The sequence below is a fragment of the Colius striatus genome, chromosome 2, assembly GCF_028858725.1.
Source record: "Colius striatus isolate bColStr4 chromosome 2, bColStr4.1.hap1, whole genome shotgun sequence".
Classification (NCBI taxonomy): domain Eukaryota; kingdom Metazoa; phylum Chordata; class Aves; order Coliiformes; family Coliidae; genus Colius; species Colius striatus.
The window spans coordinates 29375664-29387026 of NC_084760.1; positions in this window are offsets into that span (position 1 = coordinate 29375664).

Sequence of the window (11363 nt, forward strand, 5' to 3'; positions counted from 1 at the left end):
ATACTCAGAAAAAAAAAAAAACCCATCTCTCAAAGATCTTCCCTCAAGTCTTCTTTGTTTTATTTTCCCAAGAAAAGGTCTGTGTATCTGTTTCCAAACTTTATCTTGGTGATAGCTGTCTAAAAGAAAAAAATGGCCTGCTTATTTTAGCTCTGTCATTGTATACGAAATGAAAGCTTTTATTGTATCACATTACATATATGGTGAGGTAGGAGTAAGAGCTTATAAAAGAAGTCCAGTATCTACATTTGTCCATTCATTGCATCACCGTATTTAGTTGCCTATTCACATGAAACAATAATGCTTTTGTATAAATTTGATGTTTAAAAGCTAGTCTACCCTGTAATTCTTATTCTACAGTCTACATTATTTTCATTTTCTTAATGTTTGCTTTATACTTTGCAGAGATATGAAAGTATCTTACCTTTGGACTTAGCATCTATTTCAGAGAGTCTTTGCCAGGGAAGTAAAGATAATAATGTAGTGTGAAAAGAAATGTGTATGGGTGTCACACTCCAAGCTCTGGTAGAAGCGACATGTTTAATGTCACTCAGCTTTATTTGTTATTAGTGTGCCAAGGGGTCTCTTTTGTACACAGTGAATCTTAGCAGTGTCAACATATTTATCTAAGTGTGCTTGTATGGCAGAGAATTATACAGTAGTGTATACTAGTGCTTGGACTGGCTAGGCTCTATATCTGTACCTAGATAGATGTGATTTTGAAAGTTTCTCCTTTTTTCATTAGAATAAATTTTACTTAAAAATATTTTTTTTTACAATAATCGAAATAGATGTTTCCTATCAAATTACTCTGCAACATACAAAGAGTTGCTAAATAAAAACCACAGTCAAATCATTGCGTATCTAATTTTGTTAACATTAAAAAAGAAGTTTAAAGTAAAAAGTGGGGTTGGTTACACTGTTCTTCTGCTTTCACTCCATCTTTCATTGTAAAGCATTTGCCTCATACTGTCCCCAAGCTTATCCATCCTGATTTACCCTTATAAGTTTTAAAGTGAAAGAACATTGCCTCATAAAGACCTGGAGAACCCAAGCAGTTAATCTGGCAGTGAGTGTTTCCAGGAACATATCTTCCAGTTTTTAAATCTATTTTCAGATTAAATACCTATCCTGCCCCTTTTCCGCAGCATCATTGCGGACTTTTGGCTACTCCAATTAGCGTCATTAAATGTACAGAGCCTATCTGGATACACCATCTGTTCAGTGCACATTCTGATATCTAGGTTATCACATGTACTCCAGTATCAGAAAACTTGTGTGCCACAAATTTACCCCCTAATAATTACTTTTTTTTCTTTTTTTTTATAAAGAGAAGCTTGTTGCCTCTAGAGGTTGCCTGCTGAGCTGCAAACACTCTAGCTCCTATCTGATATCTTTTCTCTGAAAATTAGCTTTTGGCCTTCTGGATCAAAAGCTGAGGAGATATACAGTAGAGGTGGTTGGAGCTGAGCCAGCAGCGTCAGCCAAGCTGTCTTCATGAAGGCAGAAGTGTTTACCCATGACAAAACCCCAGCACTCAGGCAGAGGTACTCCACCGAACAGCATCTCCTTTATGATTTTTACCTGGCTGCTTGCTTTTATAGGAGCATCTTATTGTCTATGTAACTAGAAAAATGCATTTGTACCTTAAGCACATGACTTAAAAGAACAAAACTCCCAAATATCTATATAACATACAAGTTTGAGTATTCACAGAGAAGGAAAAGTGTACAAAAGAACATTCATATCTGTCAGTGAGCTATGCAGACACACACATTCATGCAGTTGATGTCCAGATAAGTAAATGATGTTTATACACAATTTTGATGTGTCCTAATTTGCCATACTGCCATATAAACTAACAATGAGTAAATATGTGACACAGAACTTCATACAGTTGTTAAAAGATTCTTTTAAGTTTTAAAAAAAAAAATGAGAGAGAAATTACTTCTCTCATACAAATGCTGACCTGAGGGCTTAACAGCAGGGCTGAGGAGCAGATGCTGCTGCAACAGGGACTGCTGGCCACAAGGTTAGCTGAAATGGGGTCCTGGGCCCATGGGTGGGGTTAAGGGGAGGCTAGTCAAGGCCAGTTAGACTTCTTGACAACTTCAGGACCCTGAGTGTATTGAGCTTTGAAAATATGCAAACAAATTGCAACAGAAGAGACTTAACAGCAGTTTAAATGAGACTGATAAATATTTAGCTTTTAAATTACCATTCAAAAGGCATGGAGAGAGTTGTCTTTCCAGCTAACCATCCTAAATGTCTTACACATATGCATGTATAAAAGAAGACAATTTTAATTAGATTTTTGAGGGAGCTCTATTGTCAGGGTAATCATCAACTCTGGTCTTTCTCATTGGCTGAGCTCCAGTTAGAAATGAAACACATCAGTGCGACAGCAAAAAGATTTCATGAGCACACCAGTCAGTGAGTGAGCAAGCTGGCATAATGGATTATAAAAATCTTCCCTCTTCACAGGCATTCAATTCTTGTGATTAAATGCACTTCACAGTGAAGGGAAACGTATCATCTGGATGCACTAGTTGTGATAAAATGGGTGAATTTCAGAAAAACAGTAGGGTTTACATACTAAGGTTGAGGTAGTGTCTTTAAGAAAACCTGCAATTACTAGTACACTAACTGTCATAAAAAAACAGAAAAAGTCTCTCAGAAATTGAAAAGGTATTTATTTAAATCCAGAAAATCCAAGATTACCTGTGTCCTGTATTACTTTACATAGCTCTTCATCTCTCATCCTCGTGTTCCAAAATGATTAGAATGTAGCTTTCCCCCTGTATTTCTTAGAAAAAAACCCCAACCCCTACAAAGTTTAAGAATTTAATAAGTTATATTTTGAGTTCATAAAATGTTAATAATTTGGCTGTCATCACATTAAAGTGGACAGGAGCTAAATGAGGAGTGTATCATTTCTTCTGCCTCCTTATGCTGAGTGAAGACCCAAAGCCAGGGAGATCAGACATTGCAGAGCTGAACTGCAACAACCACATGCACACCAGCGAGATTTCCCAGCCTGCAGCCATGAGACTAGATAAAGAAGAAGACTGTAAAATGGTTGCAAAATCGTCCTCAAAACACATTTATATGGACTTTCTTAGCACTGAAAAAAAGTGCATGAATATCATGAGAGTAAAAAATAAATGCAGTAAAGTAAAATTTTCAGTTCTGTTTCCTCTTTGTAAATTACAGGAGAAAACTTGTGCAGCCTACAACTCAGTAAACGGTCATTTTAAAGTTGTTTTATCAAGGAAATAGTTAATCCATGATTGCTAGTGTATCAGGGAGAAGGCTGGATGATTCTTTGATTGAAAAGGTTAAGAGATAGTATTTTAAATCTGACAGGGTTAAAGTTTCCAAGGAAATGTTTAAAGCTTGTTTCCAGCTATAGAGTTTGTCAATAATGCCTGCTACAAGCTAGCATAAAAACAAAATGACAGTAACTCAAGAGTGTCTTCTCCATCTTTTCTTGCTAATGACAATGTTACGTTTCAGAAACTTTAAATATTTTTGGATATTCAGGTTCTTCTCCAGGAGCCTAATGTACTAAGGAAAATTCTAGATGATCTCTAAAGGTCCCTTCCAACCCCTACCATTCTGTGATTCTATGATTCTATGCACTATTATTTTTGTTGGTTCACTTTGATAGGCTCAACTGTAAAATCCTATTCCAAAATACCCACACAACAAAAGCTACTCAACCATAAAAAATTAAATTTAAGTAATGTAATGTTGTTATTAACATCATATTTAAGGGTTTGGCTTAAATTTCTAAACACAAGGAAATTCCAGGCACTGTAAATTAAAGTTGAAAAAGGCTGATTCATTCTTTCATTCAGAAAGACTACAATGATATCAGTCTCTTTGTTTATCCCGTCAATCTCCAACTCTGAATCTTCCTCCTTACTCTAAATCAGTCAGTGTTGTCAGAGAGAGTTTTGTGTGAATGAATAATTTTTGGGAAGCATTTTATTTTAAAGGAAAAAAGTAGTAGAATTCGAGAAATTCTGAAAGTCTCCTGATATACTGTAATAACCAAACAATAATTGAATCAAGATTGGGATATGCTTAACAGACAGATTTAATGACACGACAGAATCTTTATTCAGGAATAAATCCCCAAGGGAGGGTGTGAGGAACTTGCTTAGGTCTAGCTGGAAGAGCCCTTGCAGAATCAGTCCTCCAAGTAGGTGAACTCTCTCATAACCAGGCCTTCCTGGGACGTTTCTGTTCAGAAATCATTTGTGGATAAACTGCAAAGCGTTCTAGGGAGCTACCGCAATCTCATGGGACATTATATGGCTCTTTTTGAAGAAAAAGTCTGCACAAAAGGTGAAGGACTTTTTTATTTATACAGATAAATGGATGGATGGATGGATAGATAGACAGATAGACAAAGATTACTCAAGGCTCCTGGATAACTTGTATATTGATTTGTTTTAAAAGCATGTTGAAATATTCACTTCCTGCACAGGCATTGAAGATTAGCTCTCATAACATATGCATGCTATACACTTTATACATCAAAACTCAGAGACAGTTTGGCAGAAACAAAAGAGGTGTTAATGAAGCAGCTAGATATAAAATAAAGTATTTCTTTGAAATGTTATTGTCATATCAGGCATTATTCTGTGAGAACATTGAATGTTTTCAAATCACAGGTCTGGTGAATCTGTAATGGCAAGGTTAACAGAAACATAGTACTACCTATGCAGAAACCATAGTGATGGTCACGTAATACATATGAATAAATAAATCAACTATATTACAGTAACAACATCTAGACTTCCAAAATGTAAGAGTGACACAAGATTTTTTAAAAGTAAAGATTTTTTATTAGATGTATGTTTATGATGAATCAGATTTAAAGCTTTAAAGCTTAAAAGCTTATAGAGCTTTGAGAGACAGAGAATGAAGTGCAGGAAAACCATGCTGTTATGGTTGGAATAATTAAAAATCATCATAAGATTGTGTGAGTAGTACTTCCTTTTGTTGTAGACCAAAATATGCAGGTATTTACAGTAAACATATTTAAGCTTCATAAATGTTTCTTACAGCCCAGTTCTTACAGAAATGGCTACCATTTTACTACTATTCATTAAAAAAAAAAAAAAAGTTAATGAGTTTCCCGTACTTCCCGTGGCTTCCCACAATATCTCGTATTGGAGAGAGGCATTTCAGTGATAAGGCAGAAAAAGAATCTGGCAGGAAAGAAGTATGTAACTGTTGTCGATTTTTCATATCAGTTTGGTTTGATTTTTGTTCTGGCATTGAACAATCTTCATCTCTGACCTTAGCAAAGCTAATCTGAAACCTGGATGTCTTTACTGGTGCCTGAACTGCTTATGGAGAGCGTGTCACATTGTGCTTTCAAGACAGTGAAGGAGACACAAAATATATATTAAATCCCTAGGACCAGTTTACCAAAGCAATTTTGCCTGTCCCTTTCTGTTCAGGCAGGGCAGGAGAGGGTCTGGAGGATGCCTGAGCACCCTTCTTCAGCCTTAAGGAGCACAGTCCTGCCTCCCTCTCATCCCTGCTGCCCTGGGTGTCATGCTGCTGCATAAATTCGGTTAGATTGCCAGAGTACTCGTCCGCGTTCTCAGCCTTGGTGCAACACTCCATGACAACAAGGTGAGACGGCAGAGGTTACTCGAACAGCTGCTTCCTAAGCCAGAAATTCCAGGCATTGAAAACCATCTGTCTATACATTCACAAATGTATATAAGGGCAATCTATCAGGCTGCAGCACTGCAGCTGCCACTCCATCAGGCCTGCTTCCTTTCTCCAGGCTGAACAATAAGAGCTAGTTCTTCACTTTGTGTCACACAGAATAGCTGATTTGATTAAGTCCCCAACTCTCATTATGCTAGGTAGGGGTGTAGAATTTCAATGATAATCCATAATGCATGACCAGTTTGTCGCCATGGCAACATAAATTCAAGGTTACTAGCTCAGACGCATAATTGGGTGTGCATTGAGTGCTGAAGAAGGGCTGTTAAAATTCTTGTCATAGAAGAGTAGCATCCATCATACTGTCTGAAATTGCAAAGTACTCATAATCAGAAAGAAAAATCCTTGGAGAAAAATGTTAATAAAATAACGATTACATCTAATATAATTGTTTAAGTTTAAAAAATCAAAGTGGTTAAAGTATTTTAGTTAATAAGAATGGAAAAGGCAACTCATTAAACGCAGAAGACTCTAGTTGAACATTCCCCACCCCCCAATATTTGCATTGTAAGATGGACCCAAAGCAGCTCAGCTCTGAATCTGACTGATTAGCTCAGGATCTAATCCATATGATACAGTAAAAGATGACGCTTCGCACGCAGACGACACAGTCTTATAGACATCATTTGTCCAGTTTGATCTTTTGTGGGTAAACATTATCTTCAAAATTAGCTGCACTAAGGATAAGAGGACTTTTGCATGCTGATTTTTAATTTTTTTTAGATATTGCACTGAATTGTTGCACTACACAGCAGCCATTTTAACTACCCAAGATGAAATAGGTAAGGTCAAATTGAACAGATGGAAACAAGACATTTAAAATCAGACTGAGAAAAGCTCTAGCATGTATTTTGTAGGGAGTGATCTTACTCCAGCAGATGGATGGAATAGATGACCTAGAAAGGCTTCTCTCTTTTTTTCTTTCTTCTCTCTCATTTCTATGTATTTGTGACTGCAACATACCTGAAACCTGGTATTAAAAATATTCTTTTAGTGTGGGGAGGGGATTGATTTTTCCTTTTTAAAATATGTCCTGGTATACATCTCTTCTGTATTCCTCTAATTTTATCAAGATAGATGTGACGTTTGCATTACTTATTCCCAAACAAGTCTTGTTTTGATGACTATCTTTGGTTAGCAAGGAAGAATAGACAAATGAGGTTTTACATGAGCACTACCAAGATGTCAGAGACTTAAAGCTAGCATGTCATTACATGAAGAAAGATTGTTACTAAATGAATATTTTCTTTAGTTCCAACCCCATTTTCTTTGATATTGTCTGATTTGTATGTATCTGTTTATATCCTTGGCAAATTCTAGCTGAGATGCTTCAGCATATAGTTTTATTTTATTAAGATTTCTCTAGAAGAATTTTATGTTATTTCAATGTATGTTTCTGTAACAATATTAGATATTCTTCAAAGGAATGGCACTACAATTTATGCCTTTTGAGTCAAATCTGCCCCTTGCTTCTGGGACTGAGCTTTTATCTAATTCTGTTGGAGATGTTTATGATTTGTTGGGTAGATTGCTTAAAAATAACAATAGAAAATTCCCATTACATCAAAGTAGAAAGTCTCAGTAAAGAAAACATTATTCCAGCATGAATTTTCTGCAAAGATTAAGATAATCCATTTGAGTTTTCCAGATTTCAGATTATACTGTTTTCTAATCTACTCTGCACTTACATTTTTCAAACAAAATTTGTAGGGAACTTAGTGTAAACATAACTAAAACTGTAAAATTATAGTGAACGTTAAAAGAATGTTTGAAAGTGAGTTTGCTGTTGGCTATTTTTATACTTTTGCCAGTTTATTTCTAAGAGGATTATATTTTGAGAGGTGATGATTTTTATTTTTAAAATTGTACAGTTTTTATAAGGTTGGAAAATATGTGCACTAAATCTGTAATTTTTAAAAACTGGTCCAGTATCTTTTCTGAACAAGTAAATCTAAGTCATGCTCTGTTGTTATCATTTTATAATTGTTCAGATCTGCAATTAATTTCCATTATAAAAAAAATGTGCTGGATCATAAGCCTATATGTACCTCGTAAGCAGTGGGGTTTTTCACATGAGTGAGAATCAGCAAGATTAGATTCTACAATGATGGAGGTTATGGTTGTATCATACTTGAATTCATTTTTGTCTGTGTGCAAGACCTGATTTTGTACATAAAAACATATATTACTGTTCAATATCAAGATAGGACTGTATGTTCAATGATGTGTTTTATTTCAACACAGCCTGGCTTAATATGAAGCTTGCAAATATCGCATCTGGAGGTGTATTCTCCTCTTGATGTGCACATGTAATTCCAATTAACATTAAGAATGTTAATGAGAATATGCCCCTCTAGGGGCTGGAGAGGGGGAGGTGAGGGAGCAGGTTTGTGCTTCTGATTTAAATAACAAGTGACTTTTGTGGAGAATACCAGCATGTGGTCTCATGCACTTATATTGTGGAAATGCAGTGGCTCTGAATGAGAGTGCAGGATTTATACATTGATGCTCAGTGATGCTTAGCCAAGTGAATCCGTTGTTTGGGGCAAATATTAAATCCCAATGTGCCTTCTCCAGAAAGGAGTATTTTAAAAAATCTTTAATTCTGTGCAGAGGCATAAAAAAGCTCTGCTGTGAGAGTGTGGGCAGTAGATTTGAGATGTATTTGTTTTTAGGGACTAGCTTAGTTTGAAGGAGCAAACCATTTAATACTTCTTGTTTCTCAAGTATGCAGATTGTATAGAATAGCTTTCAAGGCCTTAAGCAGCAACATGCTCCTATGCTTAGATCAATTTACTTAACGTTCTTTTAGTGTTCAAAGGAAGAATTAATTTTAAAATCATATTTTTAAAACAACAATATCCAGCTAAAAATGGCTATTAAATATTTTTTTCTTTGAAAGTGTGATGTCACTGGTGATATTTTGAGGAATCCTGTGTAAGCAGAGATTAAGAATAATTATAGCACTTCCATTTCTGAAAACAGAAGGTAACAGATTGTGATTTTAAGGCAAGAAAGTATGCAACATATATCTTACAATTGCAAGCAAATGTGGTTAATAGATTAAATGGAATTACCATTTTGTTTTAACAGCTGAAAATATAGTCAGTGATTATGTGAGAAATATATTTTTCCCATATTATTTGGTCAGAGAATAAAACCTTGTGCAGCAAACAAGGATAATATGTAAGATGGCAATGCAAAAAATAGGAAAAAAAAAAAGAGGACAAAATCCTTTACTGTCCTAAGAAATTATTTATCTTTCTTTTTTTTTTCTTCTGCAAATTATTATTGTAAGCTATAAAAATGACCAAGAAATAAACCAACACATTACTATTTAATACATCAAACTCCTTTGTTACCAGTGAAAGAAAAAGATATGCTAAACAATATAATTTATCTGTTCTGTCAATTCTTTCTGCATAAACTTTCTGCATGCCTTTTCAATTTACACATGGACAAGTGCTGTTCATTTCATTGATCTGACACGTCACATTTCATTGTGTTGATTTCAATGCAAGTCTTATCACAGGATGTGCAACATGCAGGCAGCAGGATACACTAAAAATGTAAAGTGAAAATGTGTGTTTTGTAGATGTCTTTTACCATGATGTTTTTTAGGTCAAGCAGTAAAAAAACTGTTATTTGAATAGTTATCTTGTACATTTTATCTGCTGGGTTGGGTATTTGTAAAATGTATAATTTTTTTAAGTACAAAAATATCATGTACCCTGGTGTTTTTACTTATTCAGATCTTGATCATATCGTCTTGGATACTTGTGTAGCTCTAGGCTTTTAGTAAGACATTTCTAGAACAAGACATGTCCCTGTATTTAGGGATTATAATCCAAGACTCAGATTTGTCCTCTCCCACATCTTCAAGTAGTTCTCCATGAAATCTGGAGGGTTTTTATGAAAAAAAATTTTTTTGCATAGACTGTCAATACTTATTCAGTCCCATCTCTCAGTGTGAAAAGCCTGCATGTATACAAGGTAAGAAGAGTTGGGAATAACAAGAAAGTACGATGGGAAAACCAGGACTATTATGAGCACATGCAGGTGAGTGAATCTGTTTAGGAAATGCAAGGCTAAAGCAATTTGTAATCAGAGGCTTTCACACCATTAATGTATTACTTCAGGTTTGAAAAAGAAGAAAGTGTTGAACTGCAATACCCCCATTCATAGATGTCATAGCAGCTGGGGAAGAAGCTTTGAAGAAAAGATCAGCAATTAAATCAGATGAACAGAATAAAAAAAATAACCCCCAAAGCAAATTAAATAGATTAAGGGGTGGAGGGGGGTGTATGATGGATATGGGATGCACAGACATGACAGCCAGATGACACAATGACCAAAACACCAAGTCTAACAGTTGTGATTAAATCTTTGTCCACCTCACATTGAAAGAGAATACACTTGAGCAGCAAGAATGAAGAAACAGGATGCTCCCAGTTCTCATAGTACAAATCTAAGGAAATTTCATTAAAGTCTTTACAGAAAAGAAAAAAAAAAAACAGAATTTGTCTGTCTGGTTCTATCAGCCACAGTAATTTGATTACTTTCGACATAAAAATTATTAATAACATACCTTTGTAGAAAAGCAGAAATGTCCTCAGAAAAGCTGCACTTTTGAAAAAAAGAGTTTAAAAAATCAAGACAAATTATATATTTTCCATTAAAATTTGAGCTATTCTTTCTTCCAGTGCCAATTTCCGAAAATAAACACACAAGTTGGTCTTTCAGCATATTTTAAAGGAAAAAAAAAAGTGAAATAGTGAAACCAGTACGTTAGAATTTTCTTTGGTTCAAAATGATAGCCCTGAAGAAAGTGCTTTTTCATTGAATCAGTTGCGGTCAGAAGTTGCAAAAATAACAAGAGGAAAATGTTGTGGTACCTTTAGAAGCTACATTGCCTCTTGGACTTACTAGAAGAAAAGAGATCTGTCAATTTGATGACACTTCTATTGGCCTTAGACTTGCCTGTTAGTGTTTCGCTTTTCTGGAACTGTTTCATTGTTTCATAATGCTCCCTAATGAAGAAGAAACTACTGAATGAGAAAAAGGGATGACAAGGATGAAATTCTCTGACCTGTGATCTGCAGAAGGTCATGTTGACTGGTCATAATCTATCAAACCAGTAAATGTAATACACATTCCTTAGGTGTTTCAAGGATCAGTGGCAACATGATTTCCAAAAAATTTACAGCAGTATCTTGTGCGTTGAGAAATGGTCACAGCTCCTCATAACACTGAACTTGTCCTGATGTGACTGAAATGGGCTAGTAAGTTAAATACTACGTCTGCAGAAGATCTGGGAAAAAAAATTGATATGATTGCTTCTGCTCTTAAAGGCAGAAACAGAAAGATAGGCAGGTGACCTATCTTTACTGTTTAAAGGGTCAGGAAGGTACAGAAGCACCTTCTTATTTTGTTTAAACCTTTTGAAAGTGTTTTCCAACTTTAAAATTGATGATACACTCATCAAAATTACTAATGGTATTGCAATAATCCCATCTTTGATCCTCTTCACAGTCCTTTGCTGCTGCTAGTGGTGGTGTTCGGGGAAAGAAAGCTGAGCTTTAAATAGATCTAGTATAAAAACTGCTTTC